Genomic DNA, 26271 nt, shown 5'->3' on the forward strand with positions numbered 1-26271 from the left:
TAAATCATCACCTTAAAGTTTGGATGTCAACATACATATACCTGTGGAGGGGCAAACATTCAGACCATAACATTCTTTGTTGCATGAAAGAAAGATATTTCAGAGCTAAGAATGCATAAAAGAAACAGCCTGTTGAATAACATAGTGATTTCTACCTTTTGGAGCTTTTAAAAGATTTTCTTTTATTCATGTATGTGTTTGGATGTTTGTGTGAATACATGATATACACACATGTCCTGAAGGCCAGAAAAGGGAATTGGATCCTCTGGAGCTAGAGGTACAGGTAGTTGTGACCACTAGATGTGGGCAATGGAGATAGAGCTGGGGTCCTCTTGAAGAGCAGGAAGTTCTCCTCATGGGTGAGTCTTCTCTACAGTCCTTATTTTCCATCTTTCTTAAATTTCAGGCCATTTAAAAGCAAATGCTACTCCAAGGAAAGGTGACCCTGAGAAAACATTTACAGAAGGTCTCTGAAAGAATGTACTTAAAAGGAAAACAGAAAATCTCATTGCTATATTTTCTTCTTACAGGATTGCTATCATTTTCTTTGCAAATGTTTAGTAATTCTAAGGGCAATTATTATGTTGATTCTTTGAATCATTTGTTTCTTTGTTCAGTTAACCAGCCAGTAACTATCCCATTGTTCTTGTTCAGTCATAATTCTTTTCTACCATCCTGAAAGACCATGAAGCTAATAGAAATGGTGAAGAAAAACTTTAGATTAGGAAGACAGGAGAATGAACCAAGGAGGAAGTGGTGAAAGCTCATACTCTGCAATTTAAATGACTGAAATAAAAGGAAACCATGATGCAGTACAAAGGCCTTGTGAGATTTTTATTTACAGAAAAAAATCAGCCCAAGATCAATATGACATATGAGGAAGAAGTGCTTTGAGAGGAAACTGAAGCCCATGCATAAGGAAAGATAAATAACTAATTAGCAAAGACCAAGAAGTAAAATTTAGGTTTCTGTACAATTCTCTGTAAAGGTATCAGAACCTAAAGCTAGCTCATGCCTCTAGAATACTGGGAATCAGTCAAGATAATATCTTTAAAACTGATTATGGATACTGTGCCTTTTTTTTTTTTTTTTTTCCTTCTCAGATCACACTTTTATTGGAGAGCCTTTGGTTGAGGGAGAGCTGGAAGCGAGGGGAGGGAGGAGTAAAAGCGGCTGCTTTATATAGGGAAAAGAGGCGTGAATCGCTGGCTGAACTTAGCCTGCCGCCACCAGGCACCACAGGATTGGTGGGGGGCCAATATAGCTTGCGCATGTGCAAAGCAGAGGCACGTATTTCGTCGAAAGCATTGTCTTAGAATAAATCTTCAGAATGAAAAGAAGTCAGCGCCATCTTATAATGGCGATTGTCCCGGCTCCCTGCAGTTCCCCTTTTTTTGTTTTAATATAAGAGCAAAATGAGGACTTGCTCCCGTTCAGGTCCCCACCTCATGATGTGTGGACCGATCGAGGGAGGCCTAAGGCCAGATAGACACTCCTTCTCCGGTGCAATGGGGTCAAACCCTCGGAGGTGCAAAGGCAGTGCTAAGGCCAAGACAACTCTACTCGCCTTAGGATACTGTGCCTTTTAAGATTGATTTTGTTAGTCCCTAATAGCCATGTTCATAGACTTTAAAATGGAAAGACTATTGGATTATTCTGTGTGCACATATAAGAATTGAGGTACCTATGAGAAAGATGATATATGCCAATGTACTGCGATTATAAGATATTAACATTAGCATAGCTTCTGAGGAAGTTCATATGTAATTGGCCCCCATAAGCTCATAGGGACTTGCATTATTAGGAGGTGTGGCATTGTTGGAGGAAGTGTACTTTGTGAGGACAAGCTTTGAGGTCTCTTATGTTCAAGATACACCAAGTGTCTCAGTTCACTTCCTGTTGTTTTTAGATCAAGATGTAGAATTCTCAGCTCCTTCTCCAGCACCATGTCTACCTGCATACCACTATGCCCCACCCTAATGATAATAGACTAAACCTCTGAAACTGTAAGCCACCCTAATAAGTGTTTTCCTTTGTAAGGATTACCATGGCCGTGATGTCTCTTCACAGAAATAGAAACCCTAAGACAGTTGTCACATCAGAAAATAAAAACATGAGGCTTTTGGTTTAAATTTCAGATTAATAATAATAACAATAATAATAATAAGAAATATTTTAGTAGGTCCCATGCAATCTATGGGATGTGATTATACTATTTGGTGATTAACTTAAATTCAAACTTAATTGGGCATTTTGTATTTAAAAATAGGAATTTGGTAGAATTTGAGATTAGAGTTATTGCTATGGAAAAGTATAGAAGGAAAGAAAATAGGAAATGAAGACAGAGGAGGCAGAAGAATGAAGGAAAGAAGAAGAAGCGTAATAAAGGTAAGGGGAAGTTGAAATGTTCTAAACAAAAGTATCAACTTACGCTCTTACTTGTCTCAGAAGGTAAAAGGAAAGAAATGAAGTTGAATGGTCAAGTCTTTTAAAATATAGAATATAATTGTCAAAATTACTTAAAAATAGAAATAAAAAGTCAATTTAATGGTTATATTGATAAGAGTGTTTAAAGTATCATATTCTGAATACCATTTTCTGCTTTGTCTGTTTTCTATTATGAAATACTTGAAACATTTAGAAAAGTATAGGAAACAATGTAATAGATATCCAAACATTTCATCCTAGATTCAACACTGTTATGCATTTTCTCTATTCTTTCTGATCAGTTTTTAAAAATAAAAATGTAATAACCTTTTAATTTTATTTTAATTATTGACTTTACCGTGTGTGTGTGTGTGTGTGTGTGCGTGTGCGTGTGCGTGTGCGTGTGTGCGTGTGTGCGTGTGTGCGTGTGCGTGTGTGTGTGAATATGGGCCCATGCACACCACAGTTTGTATGTGGTCATAGTACTACTTTGGGGTGTTGGTTTTTGCCTTCTATCTTGTTAAGTCAGGGTCTCTCCTGTTATTGATGCACAATTTATTCTGAGCTTCTGTTTGTTTCTCTTGTCTCCACCTCCCAAATGGAGTGCTGGGGTTACCAAAAGAGTTTTACTGTCTCCAACATCTTACACATATAATTCTTGGAATTATACTCAATTGTCAGGCTTGTAAATCTAGTACTTTTACCTGCTGAGCCATCTTCCTGATCCAACTTCTAAAAATTTTTCCAAGTTAAAAATTAAAACTGGTGTCTAACTGGTTAGTTACTCCATAACAGCCACATCACTACTGCACCAGTACACATGTTGCTTGGCAAGTTGGTGTTGCTGCATGGAGGGTCCAGCACTTTGTAACATCACTCACTGATGTCTTTTCTTCCCCAGAGGCGTGTATAGTACCTTCTGGCATTATTAAACACAGCCAGGCAAAATCTCAACATAGATAGGGAATATGATTACCAGCCTCCAGAGCACACTGATAAGCATAGGTAGTGGATAGTTGCTGGAAAAGAGAGATTCATTTTTTTTTTATTTTTTATTTTTTTATTTTTGGTTTTTCGAGACAGGGTTTCTCTGTGTAGCTTTGCGCCTTTCCTGGAGCTCACTTGGTAGCCCAGGCTGGCCTCGAACTCACAGAGATCCGCCTGGCTCTGCCTCCCGAGTGCTGGGATTAAAGGCGTGCACCACCGCCACCCGGCTGAGAGATTCATTTTTTATAGAAGATACAACCATTGCTGTTTTATGCCATGCTCTGGTTGATGGCTATATATATATATATATATATACACACACATATGGGCAGCACTCAGGCATGTTATAAAAGAAAAAGAAAAAAAAACAAAAGCATAAAGTATAGAGAGGGATATGTTGGAGATGATATGGGGGAGTTGGAGGAAAAAATAGGTAGTGTGTGTCATCATATTTTATTGCATATATGTATGAAATTCTCAAAAAAATATGTAAACAAAAGAAAAGATTATCCACAAGAAAAGAGATGATTGAAGTGAGTTATGTCTTAGTGAAGACTAATTTAAATCTTCATTCAATATGGTCAAAATGCATGGCATACTTGAACACAATGTCATTTGAAGCCATAGCTTTGTGCAATGAATGTACACTAATAAGATGTTTTTAACAGCTATGAACTATGTTAATAACTCTTCCTGGAAATTCAAAGTCCAATAAAAATGATTTTTAAATTAAGAAACTCTCCAAAACAACAAAAACTGTACTTGAGCCCATCATGCCTTCCATAGTCTCCTACCCATCACCTCATCTTTATATGATGTCAGTAGTCTTCAGCAGTGTGTACTCTTCCTGAAGCCTCCATAGAATATTAGCATTCTACATACATGTTATTTTCTTAGTTTGAGTTTTTATTGCCATGAAGAGACACCATTACCACAGCAACTCTTATTTTTTTCTTTTTAATAAGAAAAATTTTCCATTCATTTTACACACCAAGGATCCCCCTCTTCCCTCCTCCCACCCGTAAGCCTCCCCCTCCCAACCTACCCCTCCACTCCTCCCTGCAAAAAGGCAAGGCCTCCCATGGGGAGGCACATGCAGTAGAGGCAAGTTCAAGCCCCTCCCCCTGCCTCAAGACTGCACAAGGTGTCCCACCCTAGGTAGTGGACTCCAAAAAACCTGCTCATGCACCAGGGATGGATTCTGATCCTACCACCAGGCACTCACCCCTCCCAAGCAGATCAAGTACACAATTGTCTAGCCATACAGAGGGCCTAGCCCAGTCCCATGCAGGCTCCACAGCCATTGATCTAAATTTCATGAGTTCTCACTAGTTTGGTTTGGTTGTTTCTGTAGGTTTCCCTATCATGATCTTGATGCACTTGCTCGTAGAATCCTTCTCTCTCTCTCTGACTGAGCCCCTGGAGCTCTGCCTAATGTTTGGCTGTGGATCTCCTTGGCAACTCTTATAAAGGAAAACATTTAATTGAGGGAGTTCACTTACAGTTTCAGAGGTTCAGTCCATGATCATCATGATGGGGATCATGGAAGCATGCAGGCAAATGTGGTGCTGGAGCTGAGAGTTCTACATCGTGTAATCAACAGGGAGTTGACTGAAAGTCACATTAAGGGAAGCTGAGAAAAAGAGACCTTAAAGCCCATACCAACAGTGACACATTTCCTCAAAAAAAAAAAAAAAAAAAGCCACATTTCTTAGCCACTCCCTTTGGGGGGCATTTTCTTTAAAACTACCACAGTTATGTATAAAGATACCTATGCATATAATAATAATAATATAATAATTTATTTTGACAGGTATATTTAAAAGATTTCATAAAAGTTTCCCTTCTAACAACTGCATTATTAAGTATGTTATTAGGCACTAAACATTTTAATGTATGAATATTGGCACATCTAAATTTGTGATTTACTTGCTTTGTATTTATATTTACAATGTAGGGGATTAAACTCAGACTTTATATATGCCAGGCAAACAATTTCCTGAGCAACAGTCCCAGCCCTGGCTAGTCATTTACTTTAACTCTATAAAGCAAATATGTCATAAATTTAGTGTTCAACCAATAATATCAGATGTTTTTCAGCTGTTTATATCACATGTTAATCTCAGAATGCTGTTTAATTTTCATCATCTGATGAGTAGGTGAGGCTAAATATATTTCTGTGTATACATTTTGCTTTTTGATATTCTTCCCACTGTTTTATTTTGCTGTATTGGTTGTTATCTATTCATGCTAATATTGTACACTGTTGCTATGTTAAATAAATGTATGAAGTTCTTTGGTTTGGATTGTGCTTTGCAATAGTTTCAGAGACCAGGCCAGGATGGAGTCATCCACGCTGGAGTTTCATATCACTAAGTGGAAACTGAGTGGTTAATCTAACCTTCCAAGAAATCAGAAGGAGAGACAACATCTAAACCCTCTCTGCCTTGATCCTTACGGGAAAAGCAATACCGCACTCTATATACCTCTATCCAGACAAGCAGGCTCTGCCGGGCTCATTGGAAAGCCTTTTATTTTTGAGAATGAAGTTCTGTGGATAAGAGTCACAAATAAATGCCAGCTAAAGTTTTCTGAACTAATTTCTTGTGACTTTGTTTCCTGACACTGCCTTAGCTCCCAGAGAATAGAAATAGTCAGATGGGGCAGAGCCGGAAGCCCTACCATGCATGTAGCCTGGGCAGATTCTTCCCAGCTTTAGCCCAGAAACTTAAACTGCACAGCAGATTCCACCTGTAGGAAGGAGTGGGACTCACACCACTGTGAGACCAAAATGAGCCATCTTAGAAATAAGACCAAAATGCTTTCACCCTAAAACTAAGGCTTAAGATTTCTCCTTTTAGGTACAGGCCATGAGTTACTGGAATAGGCCACGAGTTACTAAAACCAGTCAGTCCAGATTCTAGAAACCAGAAAGTGTAAAAGTACAGAGTCACAAGGTAGCTACAAGGTAATGACTGCTGGACTATGGAATGTCCTCTCCCTGGTTCCCTAGGTAACTGTTTGACCAAAGAATGTTCCAACCCTGGTTTCCAGGGTAACTGATGACAAAAATGCCCCCACCTGAGGGCAGCCAATGAGAAATGGTTCTACCCCCTTAGAAGTAAGATTAAGCCATGATTTCTAGAAAGCCCCTAGAAGTGAGCCAATCAGAATTGTACCCATACTAGCACCCCTAAATGATGTAACCTTGTGTTTTTTGCCTTTAAAAACTGAGTTTGCAGAAAGGTGGGCACTTCCTCCAGCCTCCACTGTGTTGGATCTGTTGGATGAAGTCCCTGCCTAGGCTTGTATATCCTGAATTAAACCTTGCTTTTTCATTCCGGCATGCCCGTCTTCGGTGGTCTTTCTTGGGGTTGCAATCTGGGCACAACATTTGGTGGCTTGCCGGGATTCCCAGAGACCCCTGCTGGGACCCCTAAGAACTCCGGAGGTCCATCTGCACTGATCGGTAAGAGAGCTCTCTATCTTGTTTGTGTCTCTGTCTTGTTACTTTTGTTTAGTACTGGTCGAATGATTTGCACTTTTGCAGGCTTTCACTGGGACAGATGTGTCCGGACAGTGATCCTGGGAGGGAAAGAGGGATGCCTCCTTCCCCAATTTGGGCAAGGGACCCTCTGGTCCCAAGTCATTTGAGGCCACCTCAGAGGTGATCATTTGGTTTTAGCAGCCTCCTCCGGGAAGTGATCGGGAGCCTCTCCTGAGCATTAAGCGACCCGTTAGGAGTGTTTTGGGTTATCTCCCCCAACCCCAGGAGGGAGTGCCAACTTGTACTTTGTCTTGGGAAATTGTTGGTGTCTTTTTGTATCTTATTGTGGTTGTGGCTTTATTGTTTTCTCTCTTCATTGGTTTTCATCATCGACTTTCTCAGCCCTAGACTTAACCCTTGCTCACTGGCGCAGCAGCTGCACGGTTGCTACTTGGGGGACCCAGGGTGTTGCTGAGAGGGCTAGGTGGCCTGTAAGCATCACAAGGCCTAGATGCAGCAGGTTCGGGGGTGGGAGGGAGCTTGCTCAGAGACCTGTGGAGTAGAGGCTTGGCTGCATGGGAACTAGGCATAACTGTGTGCTAGGGCGGGCTGTGAGCAATGTGGGGCCCAGATATGGCCGGCAGGTTCTGCTGGGCTCCCATGTGGACATGGGGCAGAGCTGGCAGGAGCCAGCAGGAGCCTCAAGGAGCTCAGAGTGTGGGGGCTGGTGGAGAACTAACTGCCCCTCCAGGGTCACAGCTGAGGAGTGGCCTACAAGTCTGTGGGCCCAGCCAGGACATGGAGTCACTTTCAGTCTGCTGTTCTCATGTACTTGAAAATCTGAGGTTAACAGCAATCTTTTGTCCCCATGGTGCATGCCTTCCCTGTCCTCTTCCTCTTCCATGCTGTTGGGTGGGGCTCCCAAGACCTGCCCTGGGGCTAAAACCTGATCAAGGTCTGGCTCCAAGAATGGAATGTCACCAACAGTTTCTTGTCTGTGGTACAGTGCTGATGCAATTTTAGAGTTATTCTTGTTATGATATATGCATGTATTTCTGCTCTTGTTTAAAATATTGTAACTTTACAATACATACTAGATTACTGAGGGAAATCACAAGAAAGACTTTGGTAAGAGTTTCTGTTTTAAAAGAAAAGAAAAAGTGGAATTTTTCTGGAGCAAATGTTTGAGGGATCAAAGGAACAGACTGAGGGTACATGAAAGGTTGTAGAAAGTCAGAGGGGATGTGATGTAAACTGTTTGTTATGGCTTCTTATACCTGCAAATACTGAGTTAATTTTGGTTGGTTTTCATTTTAAAAATGGCTAATAATTCTGCAAACTGCTTATGTGTGTGTGTACAGGTATGTGACTTAAAAATGTAAGCAAGCTTTAACTGTATGTATGTATGTGTGTAACTTGGATCCGACTGTGTGTATGTGTGCAAGTAATTATTGTTTAGAAAAACGTGCTTTAAACAGCAACCACGTGGTTTCCTCCATCTTGGCTGGTGACCTCATGGACAGCCATGTGGCTGACAGCCATCTTTTACTAAGGTTATAAAGGTCTACTCAGGTTAATACCTAAGTGCTTATGTCTTTACCAAGTGTTCAACAGCAAGTTTCTAGAGAATTTAAATAGATGGCAACATATGTTTAATAAATAAGGTATTTGATAAATATTAAAGCTGCACATCAATGCTTTTATACACAGGAATATACCTTGCTCTGGCAGCTAAACTTTGTAACATAAAGTAATCATAGGAAACAGCTGAGGTTTGCAAATGTATGGCAGGACTAGAGTTCCAAAAAGAGTCTAGTTGCAGTGGTGGACCTTAGCAGTTTTGAAAAATGCTAATGCCAGGTGATGATCACTGGAAGCACCAGCCATAACAAAATGGAGCAAGCAGGCTATGTATGTGCTGCCAAAGGTAGGGTCAAAGAGATCATCCAAGCCTCTACGTAAAAGAACCAAAAAGATTATAAATGAATCCCAGACATTGAACTTTGGGATTGTTTACACTTTGGAGCTTGGTTTTACTTTATACAGATTGTGGTGATGCCATGTTTTCTCCCCCTTAAAATAAAAGAAGATACTTTATTGTTGATATTACAGAAGACATCTGAGAGATCTTAATCTTTTAAGAACAGTTTCTATAGTTAAAACCAATGACTTAAAAAATGTTTCTCCTTACCCAAGGTACATTCAGGCTTAAGAATGTTGTCTAGCCTCCTGTGTTTGCTAAGTTTGTTCTTAAAAGCATTGTTTTTAGGCTACTTATTGTAGACTGTTAGAGAACATAAATAGTCAGTCAGGGTAAGTAAGTACTGATGTAATAATACAGGCATAAGTTTACTCATTTACTCAGTCCCTTGCATATGTTTTCAGGATTGAGCTTGAAACAAGTAACTAGAAACAAAGTTTTTCTGTTCAAATATACCTGGACAGCCCTCATACTTCAGAGATCTGCAGAATATGGCATTTAATCTAAAAGCTTATTATATCAGACAGGCTTCCAGATCCTAGCAGTGACCCAAGGTCTCCAAAGAAGATTACGTATGAGGCACCACAACATCTCTGCCTGGATTATGGCAACACTGACCACAGGGCAAGATGCCCCAATGCCTGGCTTACCTGAGAGCTGAAGGAGGAGGTGGAGCATTTGCGGGAGCTGCTCATGGCTCAGGGACTCTCAGCCTCTGTTCTAGGAGGTCTGAAGGTAAAAGAGGACAGTCCTGGAGGTGCTCTGTCAGCTGCATCATCTCCTCCCACCCCAGCTTCACCCTCATCTCCTCCTCCACACAATGGGGAGCTGGAGCCGTCCTTCTCCCCCAGTGCTGAGCCCCAGACTGGGCCTGAGGAGGCTGTGGAGAGGCTGTAGGAGATGGATAAGATTATTGCCAAGCTAAATGAGACTTGGGAGGAGAAGCTATGTAAGACAGAAGCCCTGAGAATGAAGAGAGAAGCATTGCTGGCTGAGATGGGCATGACTGTTCAAGAGGATAGTGGTACTGTGGGTGTCTTCTCTCAAAAAAAAAAAAAAAAAGAGAGAGAGACTCCCTACCTGGTAAATCTGAATGAGGACCCCTTGATGTCTGAGTGTCTTCTCTACCATATCAAAAATGGTGTCACCAGGGTTGGCCAGGTGGATGTGGACATCAAGTTGACTGGACAGTTCATCTGGGAGCAACACTTGTCTCTTCTGAAGCATTCCTAGCCTGATGGAGAAGTGATAGTTACATTGGAGCCTTGTGAGGGAGCTGAGACCTATGTCAATGGGAAGCTTGTGATGGAGCTGCTGGTGCTGAAGTCAGGAAACAGGATCATAATGGGCCTGATGGTGGAAGAAGATTGATGCTGTTCTGACTGGTGCCTCCAACGTTATGGAGACCTGGGTAGGGATTGGTCCCTGTAATTTATACCCATACTAGCACCCCTAAATGATGTAACTTTGTGGGTTTTGCCTTAAAAACTGAGCTTGCAGAGAGGAGGTACTTCCTCCAGCCTCCGCTGTGTTAGATCTGTTGGATGAAGTCCCTGCCTAGTCTTATATATCCTGAATTAAACCTTGCCTTTGCATTCCGGCATGCTCGTCTTCAGTGGTCTTTCTGCGGGTCACAATCTGGGCACAACAATCACAGGAGAAGGCCTTTGTTTCAGGGTACACTGTGCGCTGGCTCTAGACGAAATTCTAAATGATCTTATTAAATAAGAAACAGGGAGTCAAATACAGAGTTAAAAGCCCAAGAGATCAGAGCACTAGCAAATAGCCTTTAACTTACAACTCACTGCAGTCCTTCCCCTGAGAGAGAGACCTTTTTTTCCTCTGCGACTGTCTTTTTAATTGCCTTTCTGTTCTGCCTTTTTATTGGCTCTAGACCCAACCACATGATTTCCTCATCACTGCCTGTCTATACAGACCTCTGGGTCTCTATTGTTGGTACTAGGATTAAAGATGTGAGTCACCATTCTTGGCTGTGTCCTTGGACACAGACTCTGCCTGCCATGTGATCGGATTAAGTCATGGGCTACCACCGCCTGACTGCTGTCCCTGGCTTGCTAATGACCTCTGATCTCCATGCAAACTTTATTAAATAAAATCACATTTCAGCACAATTAAAATATCACCACAACTAGCAGTTCCAGATACCACAAAGGGCAATCATACAGGTTAACTTTGAGAAATCATTAGTTAGCTTCAGCAAATCGCACAGCCAGTAAAAGGAATTTCTGAAAAGCCAAGAGGCTCATCGTCAAGGCTTCCACAATCATTAGAGTTAGCAGAGTCATCATATGGTTTTCTTCTCAAAATATATTGATTATTCTCAGATTTTTACTTATCCATATATGTTTCAGGCTCAGTACATCACTTTCCATAAAAACACCACACCCGTTTGACCACTTTTATTCAGTAATGGATTACAATTTTATGTTTATATGTTTCATGCTTATTTTGTTATATTTAGTCTCAGGTCCCTCCAAATGCATACTCTTGAATGATATTTCCATTTATATGCAATTTCTAATTGGTGGTTTCTGATTCTAGAAATGTTACTTTAAAATACTCATAATTTTCCATTTTTTTCTCAACTTTTATAAGGCTTTGGGCATACTTCACATATATTTTCTAGTCATCTGGAAAACTATTTCTTTTGCAAAACTTTCCAGGATATAGGAGTTTCAGAAAAATGGGAAAGGATGAGCAGGCAACTTTGGTTTCTTATTTTCAAGGTACTGCTTCCCAAAGTTTCTTCTTAAACTTGGTTATCAGGTAAGACTACCATATTGAATGCTGCTTTGCAATGCATGTTTTGTTGTCCTAGCGGTTCTGCTTATTGTGCTACTTCTTTTTAAAAAGAGGATATTGAAATTTTTGTTTTCTCTACTTCTTGAGATGTCTCAATGTCTTCTGCTATAATTATTCAGTAAATTACATTATTGCCTTTTTGAATAATAATTTATTATTTTATTCCAGAAATCAAATTTATTCAATCACAGAATTGTCATTTATTTGTTTATTGGCTTATTGTTGAATTTGGTTTGCTAATAACTCAACTCATTCAGTAAGTTTGGAATCATGTTTATAAGCAATTTCAAAAAGAGGAAGAAGAGCTGTATGAGAAGGTATGCATGGAGGAAAGGGAAAAGGAAAATAATGTAATTATAAACCCAAAAATAAAAGAAATTATTTATATAATTATATCGATTGAGACAGTTTCTCTATTGATCCCTGTTTTGGAATTCACTATGTAGACCAGGCTGGCCTTGAGCTCACAGAGATCTTTCTACTCTGAGTTTTGATTTTTGAAATCTTACCGAACACATAGAAAAGAGTAAACTTCTTGCTTTTTTCCTATTTCTAAACATTAAAAGTATAAAGTAAAATGTGTTTGTTTCATGTTGTAAATGTTTCCTCTATCCTTGAGAAGACCAACTCTTTCCTCTGCCTTTTGTTGTTCTCTGAGAAGCAGAGCAGCAACTACTAGGAACTTCTTCCCTCTATGAATCCTCAGACCAAATGTGTGTGTGTGTAGGGGGCAGATCTTGTCTTATATTCCTGTCTCCACCTTCCAATTGTGCTGGGGTTGAGAGGCATGAGCCTCTCAAGTGTCCTAAGTACTGGGATCAAAAGCATGAGCCTCCCAAATTCTGGGATCAAAGGTGTGTGCCACCACTGCCTGGCCTTTATGATTAACTAGCAGCTAGCTCCACACTTTGATCTCCAGGCAAGCTTTATTTGTCAAAACACAAACAAAATATCACAAAACAGAGGAGATCCCAGCCCATTGTGCATGGAGTCATCCCTGGGCTCTTGGTCTTGGACTCTGTAAGAAAGCAGGCTGAGCAAGGCATGAGGAGAAGACAGTAAGCAGCACTCCTCCATGGCATTTGCATCAGCTCCTGCCTTCAGGTTCCTGCCCATTTAATTTCTGTTCTGACTTTCTTCAGTGCTGAATAGTGTTGTGGAGGTATAAGCTAAATAAACTCTTTTTCACCTAACTTGCATTTATTTATGGTGTTTTATCACAGCAATAGAAATGTTAAAATTTTTATTTCTCCACTATTGTACACAATATTCTCTCTCTTGAACAGTATTTCTCTAGTGTATCTCTTTTCTTGCTCTTTACTATCAATCATGTTTTCTTCATTTATTTTATTTGTCTATTATAAAATTAATTCATCTTAATGATTTTAAAGATTTATATGTATCTGTTTGTGTAAGTGCATGCTGTCTGTGTGGGTACAGAGGCCAGCTAGAGTTACAGATAGTTGTGAACTGCTTGATGTATATGGTGGGAACTGAACTCAGAACCTTGGGAAGAGCAACACATATTCTAAACCATTGAGCCACCTCTCCAGTCCCAGAGCCTTAATATTCATATTCTTTTCTTTCTTTCTTTTATCAGATCTGAAGACCAAACTCAGGGTCTTGGGCTTACTAATCAAGTATTCTACCACTAAATTCCCAAGACTATTATTTTTATTCAACCTAATGATGAATCTGATGGTAAAAACATACAATAATATTTATTATGTTTACTGACATACTTGAAACATTTCTACCATTTCATCCTATTTTATGATTTTTCTGATGGTAAAAACATACAATAATATTTATTATGTTTACTGACATACTTGAAACATTTCTACCATTTCATCCTATTTTATGATTTTTATGTTTTCATACTTTTAAGTTTACTTTGATTTTTATGTATTCCTTTTGTCTTCATTAGGTCATTTTATGCCCCATAGTTCCGCTCTTCCTTTAGAAACTAGATATTATGCCTCTATATTTTTGGACACTAAAATTACTTAACTTTTAAATTGACAAAAACTGGTATGTTTTATCTTGTAAATGTTTGATAATATACTTCCTCAAAGTATGTAAAATAATTGATTTCGGTGAGTAATGAGACCTTGGACAAAGGATACATAGTCACAGTTGAAAGCAGGAATAAATTTGAAATGCCAGTGATAAAGTACATTGACTACGGTAAATAATGAGGTAGATTTTATTCTTGGAAAATTTAGAATGGATAACTGCGTGAGTTAACTCACTCGTTTATTAACTGATTTAAGGATTTCACAATGTGTATGTTTTTATTCCTTAAGGACATTCTTGAATATGCAATTAATTCTTACATTAAAAGTTCCAGATGTGTTGCCCCTACCTGTCCCCTTCACAACTTGTAGGGTTTCTGCTTTGTCCTGGTCTGAAATCATCATTCTGTACCATGCCTGTCGTTGCCCTGTATCCCCACATTTTTCTAGCCTCTTTCCTTCCTAAGTTTGTTACTTCTGGGAATTTTGTAAGTACTAGTCTTTCAGTCTTTATTTAAATAGACACAATTTTATCAGTCCATTATCTTGAGCAGTTATAAAGGTAATGGATTCTGCATAAGTTATTTTCCTCAACACTTGAAGATAGTCTTCCAAGATTTTTCTAATTAAGTGGGCATTACTTTGTGCTTTTATGACTTTGTGTTGGATGCACTGCTATTTCATCCATAACTAGGGTGTAGTTTGCTTCTGCTGTTTATTAATGCAATTGTTCTCTGAGCATTCTTGACTTTATTTAGTTCTGTAAATTCTATATATCAAATTTTCCTTCCTCTATCTAGCTTGTGGTTTTTCTTTGTTCATTTCTTTCTCTTTCTTTTAAGGCCCACTGACCACAAACCGAAACTTGCTATGTAGTCTAGTGTAGCATTAAATTTTGATCTTCTGTGCCTCTACCTCCATAAGGCTGAGGTTAAAGGCATGTGTAACCACATAGGGCATTATCCATACGAGGCAAGCACTCTACTAACTCATCTGTAACTCTAGCCCTACCTTAACTTTGGCTAATTTGCTATTTGAAGCCTTTCCCCACACCAGTGTCAGTATATGTCTATGTGTTTGTTTCAGGAAAGAAATGGTCACCTTGACAGTTCTTTTGTGTCCAAAGCTTCTGGTTTGCACGATACCCCTCTTTTCTACCATCACAGCTCCTTCTATACTGTGTATGTTCTTGTTTATAGATTGACATAGTTTTATTATTGTCTCATTACTTCTGTGTTCAGGTCTGAATCTGTTTGTTTTATTCACTGGTTCTCTCTTATACTGGACTTTTATTCCATGGTGGGTAGAAGGTCAGAGTTTTAAAGTCACTTTCATCTCCATGTGCATGTGTGTATGTGAAATTCATTTGGTCCAAAATGATGGATGCTTTCCCGTGTGTGTATTATATATTAATAATACATAATATATGTATACATGTATTTTATATATATATGTTCTTTTGACAAAATTGTTAGAAATATATTATGTAATATATTATATATTCTCCACTTTGATAGCCAATATAAAGTAGTCAGGAAATGATTTTTGCTGCTGTTAATAGGGACCCAAGGAAGACAGCAGAGGTTTCTTGGATCAAGTTAGATTCAAAGTGAACAAGCTATAGTTGCTCTACATCTTGAAGTCCTCCAAGTCTCAGACTCACTTTTTTTCCCCACTTTACTGGCATTAATATACTCTCCCTTATTTTGTTATTAGGCATCAAATGATGACATTCTTTCTCAATAAATGAAGCAGGAGAAATGGGGAGGGGACAATGGATTTACATACATTAAGGAGCCTTCCAAACATTTTACTACAAATGATTATCTTGATCTTGTCATGTAATAAGTTATCAGGCAAGTTTGTAAGTATGAGTCATAAGAACTTATCTTGCTATAAGATAGTCAGAAAAATATTTGCTGGACAAGTTCCTAGTCCAAAGATCATGAGAACTGTCTAAATAAAAATTAAGGCTTTTTGTACAACTAGCTAAAGCATGTGTAATGAATTTTGATCTTATATTCATATGTACCTATAACCTACCACTTTATGAGGGATATTTTCTCCATTCATGGTTTAAGGCAAGTTCTAAGTTTACATTGGTCATCCAAGGTACTAGGTAGGACTTTTTTAATTAAATTTTTCAGACACAGTTCTTAATTATTCTATATATAACAGATCTAATTACAAATTTGATTTCCTTTGCGTTGCATCTATTTTACATTGGTTACACAAAAAAAACAAGAGTTTGAATATTATGTTTAATCATATTTTCTATTTATTTGTAGTGAGAAGCTTATCCATATCAGTAAAAAAAACTTGCCAATTGTACAAGTGAATAATATTTAACCATAACACTGGTTTGAATTTAGTCATTACATACAAAGATCTTGTTCTAAGAAATAATTAAGTAGTAGTGATACCCCAAACAGCAGAAAACACATTTGCTTGAAAAATTGTTTTTCAATGATAAATTCATATAAATTAAAAAAAATCTCTCTTGTCAAAAGATGTGTGTAGGAATGGGAAGTGAGCATGATAATTGGCAAAAATTTATAAAAAGAGAATAAATATATGTTTGAAATCTTCCAAATAAATAAACAGTACAGCACTTTGGGGACTTACCTCTAATTATATACACCTACATAGAATGTAAGAAGTATATATTATAAAGCATTAAAGGGAAAATTCTAAACATTCCATTAACTTATATAACTTCAGGAAAGTTGTGTGTGTGTGTGTGTGTGTGTGTGTGTGTGTGTGAGATATTCTCCATTTATGAGCTGAAAAATAATCAATGTACTTTTTTTTTCGAGATAGGGTTTCTCTATGTAGCTTTGCGCCTTTCCTGGAACTCACTTGGTAGCCCAGGCTGGCCTTGAACTCACAGAGATTCACCTGGCTCTGCCTCCCAAGTGCTGGGATTAAAGGCATGCACCGCCGCCGCCACCACCACCACCACCAGGCCTAATTTTCTTTTACAGTTTATAGATTCCTACCTTACCATCTCTAGTACAGATGTTGAAAGGTAACTATTTTACACTGTAGCCCTCAACAGAAGGCAGCTAGAAGCATCCATATGCAAATTCCATTATTCTGGAGAGAAAAGTACAAAATAAAAATAAAAACAAAAATCCCTAAACAAGACTCAACTTTCTTCTGATGATCAAGGTAGGACATTAAGAACTTCCTCCTTTTTTTGACAATATATGAAATCAGTGGATGTGCCTGGTACATATGAGTCAGTGAAACAGAAAAAAACTAGGAATCCAGGCTTCTCACTCCCTAGTTTTGTTGTGAAGAACATCTATCCAGATGGAATTGCTCAGTATTTCCTTGAAAAAAAAAATTTCATCAGTTACTACAATAACCTCTTTTTCTCTAACACCCACATTCATTTACTCTGTTTCATTTATGTTTGAACTCATTCTAAATTTCATTGTCTTTGCTTATAAGAGAAAGAAGTGCCATAGAGTTCCACAAGGGTATGGGGATATTGAGAACTAAACAATTATCAGATATATATGACACTTCCCCATACTCCAGATAGAAAATTAGTAATCCACAATGTGCACAGGCAAAACTGTTCAATAGGTAAATCATGAGGACGAGAAATAGGGATGAACAGTCTTTGTCCTAAAAAACCTGGTTTTATGTGCATTAAGACATTTTCAAGTAATCTAGTGTGCAAAGACTTCTTTCTTCAGCCAACATGCTAAAGCAGTTTGAAGAGGTCAGAAATCATCTTGGAAAATGTCCAATTGAAGCATCAATTTGTACCACCAGGTTTCTATGAGAAAGGGTTAAATATACACAGATTTAGCAGAGATTCATACAATTGAAATATGACAACTGGGGAGAAAACAAATATAACAATCTAGTTAAAAAATATTACTGATCTTGCCATGACTCAATTCACTGCTCTTTTGTTAATAACATCCAGATACATGGTTCTCAACCTGTGGGTCTTGACCCCTTTGGGGCTCAAACAACCTTTCCACAAGGTGTCTCTTAAGATCATCAGAAAACTCATTTACATTATGATTCACGACAGTAGCAAAATTACAATTGTGAAATAGCAACAAAAATAACTTTATGGTTGGTGATCCCCACAACAGGAAGAACTGTGTTAAAGGGTCGTTGTATTAGGAAGGTTGAGAACCACTGATCTAGATTTTCTTTTCCTTTACTTTCAAAGCAGTGTAATTTTTTTATTTATATTTTTTTTCATTTTGCATACCAACCACAGTTGCCCCCTTATCCCCTTCTCCCACTCTCCCCTCCCCATCTCCCATACAGTCTTCATAAAAGGTAAGACCTTGCTTGGCCGACATATCAGGTTGGGACAGGACCAAGCCCCTCCCCACTGCATCAAGGTTGATCAAGGTATCCCATCATAAAGAATGGGCTCCAAAAAGCCAGTTCATGCACTTGGTAGTGCTGATCCCACTTCCAGGGGCCCCACAAACAGATCACGCCACACCACTGTCACCCACATTCAGAGAGCCTAGTTCAGTCCCATTCAGGTTCCCCAGCTATCAGTCCAGAGTCTGTGAGCTCCCACTAGCTCGGTTCAGCTATCTCTGTGGGTATCCCCATCATAACCTTGACCCTCCTTGCATCTATAATCCCTCCTCTCTTTCCTCAACTGAACTTCAGGAGCTCTGCCCAGTGCTTGGCTTATGGGTCTGTGCATTTGCTTCCATCAGTTACTGGATGTAGGATCTATGATGACAATTAGGGTAGTCACCAATCTGATTACAGGGGAAGACTAGTTCAGGCACCCTCTCCGCTATTGCTAAGAGTCTTAGCTGGGGTCATCCTATGTGTTCCCGGGGATTTCCACAGCACCAGGTTTTCCCCTAACCCCATAATGGCTCCCTCTATTAAGATGTCTCTTTCATTGCTCTCCCTCTCTGCCCCCCACCCCCAACTCAGCCATCTCAATCCCTCATGCTCCATTCCCTCTCCCTTCTCTTCTACCCTCTCCCAGTTTATCCAGGAGATCTTAACCCTTTCCCCTTCCTGGGGCAATACATGAATGTCCATCTTAGGGTCCTCCTTTTAACCTAGCTTTTCTGGGGTTGTAGATTGTAGCCTCATTATCATTTGCTTTGTGTCTAATATCCATTTATGAGTGAGTACATACTGTGTTTGTCGTTCTGAGTCTGGGTTGCCTCACTCAGGATAATTTTTTCTAGTTTCATCCGTTTGCCTACAAATTTCAAGATATTGTTTTTTACCTTTGAGTAACATTCTATTTTGTAAATGTACCACATTTTCTTTATCCATTTTTCAGTTGAGGGGCATCCAAGTAGTTTCCAGGTAGTGGCTATTATGAATAATGCTGCTATGAACAAAGTTGAGCAAGTGTCCTTGTGGTAGAGTTGAGCATCTTTTGGGTATATTGCTGCATCTTGAGGGTGGTTGATTCCCAATTTTCTGAGAAACCACTATGCTGATTTCCAGAGTGGCTGTACACGATTAAACTCCCACCAGCAGTGGAGGAGTGTTCTCCTTACTCCACATCCTTTCCAACATAAGTTGTCATCAGTATTTTTGATCTTAGCCATTCTGACAGGTATCTCAGAGTTGTTTGGATTTGTGTTTCCCTGATGGTTAAGAATGTTGAGCAATTTTTTAAATGTCTATTGGCCATTTGAGATTCTTCTTTTGAGAATTCTCTATTTAAATCTGTAGCCCATTTTTTAATTGCATTATTTGGCATTTTGATGTCTAGTTTCTTGAGTTACTTAAATATTTTGAAGATCAGCCCTCTGTTCAGATGTGGGGTCTTTTCCCATTCTGTATGCCACTGTTTTATCTTATTGACCTTGTCCTTTACTTTACAGATGCTTCTCAGTTTCAGGAGGTCTCATTTATTAATTGTTGCTCTCAGTGTCTGTGCTACTGGTGTTATATTTAGGAAGTAATCTCCTGTGCCAATCTGTTCAAGGCTACTTCTCACTTTCTCTTCTATCAGGTTCAGTTTAACTGGATTTATGTTGAAGTCTTTCATCCATTTGGACTTGAGTTTTCTGCTTGGAGATAGATATGGATCTATTTGCATTCATCTACATGTAGACATCCAGTTATGCCAGCACCATTTGTTGAAGATGCTTTCTTTTTTCCATTGTATAGTTTTGCCTTATTTGTCAAAAATCAGGTGTTCATAGGTGTGTGAATTAATGTCAGGGTCTTCAATTCGATTCCATTGATCCACATGTCTATTTTTATGCCAATACCAAGCTGTTTTTATTACTATAGCTCTATAGTAGAGCTTGAAGTCAGGGATAGTGATGCCTCTGGAAGTTTCTTTATTATACAGGATGGTTTTGGCTATCCTGGGTTTTTTGTGTTTCCCTATGAAGTTGAGTATTATTATTTTGAAGTCTATGAAGAATTGTGTTGGTATTTTGATGGGGATTGAATTCAATCTGTAGATTGCTTTTGGTAAGATTGTCAATTTTACTATGTTGATACTACCTATCCAAGAGCATGAGGCATCTTTCCATTTGCTGATATCGTCTACAATTTCTTTCTTCAAAGACTTAAAGTTTTTGTCATATAGGTCTTTCACTTTTTTGGTTAGGGTTACCCCAAGATATTTTGTGTTATATGTGGCAATTGAAAAGGGTGATGTTTCTCTGATTTCTTTCTCAGCCAATTTATCATTTGTATATAAGAGGGCTACTATTTTTTTTTTTGAGTTAATCTTGTATCCTGCCACATTACCGAAAGTGTTTATCAGCTGTAGGAGTTCCCTGGTAGAATTTTTGAGGTGACTTATGTATACTATCATATCATCTGCAAATAGCAATGGTTTAACTTCTTCCTTTCCAATTTGTATCCCCTTAATCTTCTTTTGTTGTCTTATTGCCCTAGTTAGAACTTTGAGGACTATATTGAATAGATATAGAGTGGACAGCCTTGTCTTGTTCCTGATTTTAGTGGAATTGCTTTCAGTTTCTCCCCATTTAGTTTGATGTTGGCTGTTGGCTTTGACAAGAGCATGAGGCATCTTTCCATTTGCTGATATCGTCTACAATTTCTTTCTTCAAAGACTTAAAGTTTTTGTCATATAGGTCTTTCACTTTTTTGGTTAGGGTTACCCCAAGATATTTTGTGTTATATGTGGCAATTGAAAAGGGTGATGTTTCTCTGATTTCTTTCTCAGCCAATTTATCATTTGTATATAAGAGGGCTACTATTTTTTTTTTTTTGAGTTAATCTTGTATCCTGCCACATTACCGAAAGTGTTTATCAGCTGTAGGAGTTCCCTGGTAGAATTTTTGAGGTGACTTATGTATACTATCATATCATCTGCAAATAGCAATGGTTTAACTTCTTCCTTTCCAATTTGTATCCCCTTAATCTTCTTTTGTTGTCTTATTGCCCTAGTTAGAACTTTGAGGACTATATTGAATAGATATAGAGTGGACAGCCTTGTCTTGTTCCTGATTTTAGTGGAATTGCTTTCAGTTTCTCCCCATTTAGTTTGATGTTGGCTGTTGGCTTTGAATGTTTCTTGTATCCCTGTATCATGAAGGGGTGTTGGATTTTATCAAAAGCTTTTTTAGCATCTAATTGTAGTAGGATGGGTTCATATAGTTGAGGAAATTGGCTCAAATGAGTTGCCAAGGTATATACATAATGTACTTCCTTACAGGCAACCTGGAGTCTGCCTGAGGGTCTAGAAATAGGTGCTATGAGAGTTCCTAATCATGCCCAGCTAATCAGGGACAACCCCACAATGTCACCAGATTGGGACAGAACCTGAATGCTGGGAGGATGGTATATAAGGCCATTGCCATTATTGAATAAACAAGTCTGCTGCTTCCCTTCAACTGACTCCTGGTATCTATGTCCTTGACACCATGCCTTCTCACCCCTCCTCTGAGGGAGCCATTAGGACCAAGATGATGTGTTGTTTTTGTTTGTTTGTTTGTTTTTTGTCTTTTAGTTTGTTTATATGGTGGATTATATTGACAGATTTTCATGTGTTGAACCATTCCGGCATCTCTGGGATGAAGCCTATTTGATCATGGTGGATAATTTTTTTGATGTGTTCTTGGATTTGATTTGCCAGTATTGTATTAATTAATTTTGCAGCAATGTTCATGAGGGAGACTGGTCTATAATTCTCTTTCTTAGTTGTGTCTTTGTGTGGTTTGGGTATCAGGGTAACTGTAGCTTCATAAAAACAGTTTGGCAATGTTCCTTCTGTTTCTATTGTGTGGAACAATTCGAGGAGTATTGGAATTAGCTCTTCTTTGAAAGTCTGGCAGAATTCTGTTCTGAAACTGTCTGGCCCTGGGCTTTTATTGGTTTTGAGACGTTTGATGACTGCTTCTATTTCTTTAGGGATTATAGGTCTATTTAAATTGTTCATCTGGTCTTGATTTAATTTTGGTATGTGGTACCTATCCATAAAATTGTCTGTCTCTTTTACATTTTTGAATTTTTGGAGTGCAGATTTTCAAAGTATGACCTAATGATTGTCTGGATTTCTTCAGTGTCGGTTGTTATGTCCCCCTTTTCATTTCTGATTTTGTTAATTTGGATACTCTCTCTCTGCTTTAGTTAATTTGGATAAGGGTTTGTCTACCTTGTTGATTTTCTCAAAAAGCCAACTCTTTGTTTCATTGAATCTTTGTATTGTTCTCTTTGTTTCTATTTTATTTATTTCATTCTTCAATTTTATTATTTCCTTGTGGTGATATTTTATTTCTGCTGAAATGTGGTGATATTTTATTTGTATGTTAATAAATAAAGTTTGCTTGGAGATCAGAGATCATAGCCAGCCATAAACAAAAGTCAGGTGGTGGTAGCGCATGCTCTTAATCTAATCACATGTCAGGCAGAGTCTTTGTGCTTTCAAGAACAGAGCCAAGCATGGTGGTATACGCCTTTAATCCCAGTACCAACTATAGACCTGGAGGTCTGTACAGACAGGCAGTGACGAGGAAGTAAGATGCCTGGGCTAAGGGCCAATGAGAAGGCAGAATAGCAAGGCAATAAAGGCACAGGTTAGACAGGAAGAAGCTGGTTATCTTGGGAAGCTATAGCAGTGTGGTAAGCTAAGGTTAGTTGGTAGCTACCACTATTTCTCTGATCTCTATGGCTTTCACCCCTGTATTTGACTCCGTGTTTTTTATTTAATAAGACTGTTTAGAAATTCATCCACATTTCTGACATCTATTCCTCCTGGGTGAGTTTGCTTCTTTTTGTTCACGTGTGCTGTTAAGTCAAAAGTGTGAGATTCTAGATTTTTCTTTTAAGTGAAAGCTGTGATTTGGAGCTGAAATGACACCAAGGCTCTTGTATTGAAGGCTGGGTCCCCAGTATAGCAACAACCAGAGGTTAGGATTTGGGAACGTGGTAAGATCATGAGGGAATCTGACTTAATCAGTAGATTAAGCCACTGATGTTTACATAATTTGCTGGGCTGTTGGTATGTGATGGAAATTTGGAGGTGGAACCAAGTAAAGTAGCAGGCCTTCAAGGTGCATCCTGTGGGAAGATTGGCTCTTGCTGTCTCTTGCCTTCCTTTTTACCAACAGCTGAGCCACTTTCTCCTCCCACATGCTCTCTGCCATGATATTGGCATCACCACAGGTCTGGAAACAAGTGAGCCAAGGAACCATATACTGAAATCTCTGAGATAATGAGGTAAAACTTTTTTTTTCTTCTTTTGAGTTAATTTGTTTGATGTGTTTTGTGAAAGTTGTAGAACACTAGCATGATGAGACAATCAGTAGGTACTTTGCATTTCCCTGATGAAGGATGTGCATGCATGTGACCCAAGCCGAGTGAAGTATACCTTTTGTTTTGGCTTTAAATATTGAAAAGATTGTAGGTGGGGAAATGGCAGGGTGGATGAATGGTGGCATCTTGCTATCCTGGAAGAAATCTAGTCTGTGTCTTCTTCCATGAGCTCCTGAAATACTCTGGCTCCACCATGTCTGAAGCACCATCTAATTTGGGGAGATGGACCCTATTCTTCCAATGAATTACTTGTTTACTAAGTTCAGAAGTTATGAAGTTATGGGAGTACCCAAAGGAGAACTTTGAACTGAGGTAGTATATTGATTATGAAGAAAAGTAAATGGATTCTTAAATTTTTTATTCTATAGCACTTTGGCTTTGGCAACATTTGCAGGAGAAGAAGAGGTGTCATCTACTTCCAGGCTTTAGAACATGTACAGATGACAAAGACTCAGCAGAAAAGGAATGAGGAATTTACTGAAAAAATTATGAGCTTGGTATGGACATATTGAATAAAGAAGCCTTTTCTATTGGGCCTGGTGCCTCACCTGGACAGCGCCGTACAACTGACCCTGCCAACAGGGGTGAAAGTGAACTGGCCCTGAGAATATGAGCCTGAGAGATCTGGCTCCACTCCTCAGCTGCCATCCAGTGATGTGGGTAAGGGAGAATTATACCTCCTCCCTGCCCCCCTGCCCTTTGTTACCCCTGCTGGATGAGAAAGCTGACACTAAGGTCGTGATAGCGGGTGAATTATTACTGTCTATCACCAGTTGCAGTATTCAGGAAATTGGACCTGCACCTTGCCTGGGAAGCATAGTAGAGCTGATGCTGTTGGTGTAGGTGTGGGTGAGCGGTCCCTGAGTGTGTGAAAGCAGGAGAACTGGCCCTGCCCCTTGCTCCTTGCTGCATAGGGTGAACTAACCAGGACAGTTCTGGAGAGCTCCCCCTGGTGGTGAGGCAGGCTAACTGGCAGGCTAACCAACCCTGCAACCACCCAGGCTCAGAACCAGGGCTATGAGTTGGCCCAACTCAGCATCCACACCATCTATGACCTGCTGGAGCATGTGAAGAAGCTGATCCTGCAGATCCAAAGCAGCAGGATCTCCATAACACAGAGCAACAACAGGATATCAAAGAGGAATTCCAGTAAGGGCCCAGTATTGATAGTGTAGCAGAAACTAGAGGCCTCAATCCAGATCTATGACTCTTTACAACCAATACTTGCAAGTAAAGATATATGGATGGAATAAAGGATATACTGTGTGACTCACTGTGTGACACTACAGCTTCCATGACAACATTTTCCTTTCTATTCACTTTTTTTCTTTTCTCTTAAATTTTATGTTATTAGGGGGCATTGCAAGGGCAGAGGGTAGATACGGAAACACAGGGAAATGAATGGGATCAAGATGCATGACGTGAAAACCACAAAGAGTAAATAAAAAGTTAGAGAAAAAAGAAGACTTTTCTATAGTTAAGTAGCTAGAAAGGCATATGCAGTTCAATGAAGTTTTTAGAATGAAAATGTGTGTTAACTGTCAAAACCTCCTAAGCAGTGCATTAACAACTTGATTCAAAGATAAGGACTCTTATGGTGGAAAGATGCGCTTGAGACATCTTTGAAATCACCATTTCTGGGAAGAAGAGTGTTGCATTTAAAATGCCAGCCATGGGCTATTGCTGAAATAGTTGCCAGCACAACACGTGTGAAAGTGAGAGCGTAGAGTGTGGCGGTCAGATCACATTATATTAGGCACTTTTCTCATTGTTGTACCCAAATGTGACACAAGAGCAAATGAAGGAAGCAAGGTTTGTACTTTGGCACAACATAAAGGGAAGAAGTCCATTGCATCAGGAATGCACGGCAGCTGGAGCACGTGTGAGGTCATGTTACATCCTCAGTCAGAAAGCAGAGAGATGCATGCTGGTGCTCAAATTGCTTTTTCCTTTTGATACAGTCTCAGACCCTAGTCCATGATAGGTGCCCCATATTCAGACTGGGTCTTTCCTCCTCAGCTAAACCTCTCTAAAAAGGTCCTCACAAATATTCCCCAGAGGCATGTCTCTCAGATGAATCCTGAGAGGTCAAACTGACAATGAAGATCAATAATCATTCATATATAGTAAATAACTATCAAATCCTTACAGGCAAGTAAAAATATTCATTTATGTAGGTCAGAAATCCAAGGCTCAGATACTCTGGCATAGGCTTAGCATATGCTGGCTAATGTTGCCCAAAAAACAGATGGATTGCCAAGATGGCTATCAGTTTGAGATATGTTTGCTCACATATCTCAGTAGCACATGATCCAGGATAGCTTATCTATGTCCAAATCTATCCCACAGATCTCGTTTTCCTGCTGAATAGCACAAGCATGTTATTTAAGAACAAGATAACAGACAAGAAGTCAAAATATCCTCTGGAGAATTGTTATCAAGGCTGCATATCATCATTTCTGTCTTCTATTTGCCCAAATCACTCAAAACCATAGTGTAAAGTTCTGCTATACATTAGTGATATAGAGAAAGATGAATCATTAGGTCCATTAACAGAATCTATCACTCACAGTGATTTCTATGACCGTCCCATTTACCTCATACTGGCTACCACAGAACTAGTGATAGCCATGGGTTAAACTATAGTTATATCAACTATTGACTTTAATGCTACCTCTGTTCTGGGAGTAAGTTTCTGAACATACATATTAATATTAAAAAAAGACACTTGTGACATAGTTATTGATCTTACCAACCTTCTGTTATTTTGTTATCTATCAATC

The sequence above is a fragment of the Peromyscus maniculatus genome, chromosome 14 (assembly GCF_049852395.1).
Source record: "Peromyscus maniculatus bairdii isolate BWxNUB_F1_BW_parent chromosome 14, HU_Pman_BW_mat_3.1, whole genome shotgun sequence".
NCBI classification, from domain to species: domain Eukaryota; kingdom Metazoa; phylum Chordata; class Mammalia; order Rodentia; family Cricetidae; genus Peromyscus; species Peromyscus maniculatus.